The following is a 1,955-nucleotide window of genomic DNA, read 5'->3' as shown; positions in this document are numbered from 1 at the left end:
CCACTAGGTAACATCATCAGTGCTAGAAGGGAGGGGAGCTTGTATATCCCCCATGATTCCCAGAGGCTGGTTTATCCATTACTTCATAGGACATTTCTACCTATTTCAAGATTGGAAGAAGTTGGCATCTTGCTTGGGCTCAGGTTGATGTCTTAGTTCAGCCCAGGACAGGACATGGCTCTAGTCCTCAGTCATGAGAAGCAGCATGGGATTCCCAGCCCAGGTTTGCAGGCAACCTGTCTCTCACACAACTACACAGATACTCAGTTTTTCCTTCAGGTTCCCAGTTCAGGCTGCCTAAAGCTAAAATCGACTCTACTGTGACGATGCTTTGATCAACAAACTGTCTTCCATTTCCAAACATAATTGGGACTAAAAATTGCTATTGCTAATCAAGGCGGATGTTGGAGCCAGCCGCACCTAATTTTATGACCATTTTTGCCAGGGACGTTAAGTGAATCATTGGTCATTAAGCAAAACTGGCTTCCCCCATTGATGTGGCTTGTCGGAGGCCATCTGGGAAGGTTGCAAATAGTAGCCACATGACCCCGGGATGCTGCAACCGTCGTAAAATACGTGCTGGTATTTTAGCGCCCAAATTTCGATCCCGTGACCGTAGGGATGCGGCAGTGGTCGTAAGTGCAAGGACTGCTTGTAAGTCGCTTTTTTTCCAGTGCCGTTGCAACTTTAAATTGTGTCTGAAAAAAATGGCTGTAAGTTGAGGCCCACCTGTAAGTGGGTAATTCAGATGAAATAATTGGTTTTTTGCAAGATGTATTTAAGATGTATTTCCAATTACTGGTAAGCCCTTTATGAAATAAAAGTCAATGTTTATCCAAAAAAAAATGCAGCACAAAAGTCTGCTTTTAGTTAATTATGTACTTGAAGTATATTTCTGTTTGTTTTTGTTTTGACTGGCTCAATTTGCAGATATGCAACTCTTAAGTGATCTGGACGACACTTTAAACATGAGCCCGCTGTGTGCGGCAGCAGCCAAAAAAGCTAACATAATCCTGGGTTGTATAAACAGAGGCGTCGAATCAAAATCACGTGAAGTCTTATCACCGCTTTATAAAGCCTTAGTAAGGCCACACCTGGAATATACGGCGTCCAGGTTTGGTCACCACATTACAGAAAAGATGTTGAGACTTTGGAAAAAGTGCAGAGAAGAGCAATTAAGAGGATTAAAGGCCTGGAGACTAAAACGTATGAAGAACGGTTGCAGGATTTGGGTTCGGCTAGTCTAGAGGAAAGGAGGAATGGTGTGGCCATGATAGCCATGTTCCAATATCTCAGGGGCTGCCCCAAAGAAGAGGCAGTCAAGCTATTCTCCAAAGCGCCAGAAGGCAGGACAAGAAGCCACGGATGGAAACTAGTCAAGGAGAGAAGCAACCTAGAACTAAGGAGAAACTTCCCGACAGTTAGAACAATTAACCAGCGGAACCACCTGCCTCCAGAAGCGGTGAATGCTCCGACACTGGAAGTTTTTAAGAAGAGACTGGACAGCCATTTGTCTGAAACTGTATAGGGTTTCCTGCTTGAGCAGGGGGTTGGACTAGATGACCTCCATGGTCCCTTCCAGCTCTATTCTGATTCTGATTCTGATTCTGATTCTTTGCATAATTACTTCAGCCTTGCAACATGATGCATTGCTCTGTTTTAAAAGCTTGGGCAGTGCAAATATCCATCAGTTATATAATCCTAAATTCTGGTTTGTTTTTTTCTTTCCCCCACCCCTCCTACAATCGAGCTGAAAGGAAACTTGTGTGATTTTCTGTTAATCCCTACAGAATTATTCCGTAGGGTAAGAACTCATGCTTTGCACCTTGCAAGCCTCACTTGCAGATCGTCCTCAACCGCCACTGAGCCCCAAACGTCCATGGCGAAGCGAGACAGTCCTTAAGTGAGCTTTTACCCCACTTAACGACCTTTTCTTGCCACAGCTGTTAAGTGAA

Source organism: Vipera berus (assembly GCF_964194415.1).
Source record: "Vipera berus genome assembly, chromosome: 4".
Classification (NCBI taxonomy): domain Eukaryota; kingdom Metazoa; phylum Chordata; class Lepidosauria; order Squamata; family Viperidae; genus Vipera; species Vipera berus.
Note: the sequence above shows the minus strand (reverse complement) of the source record.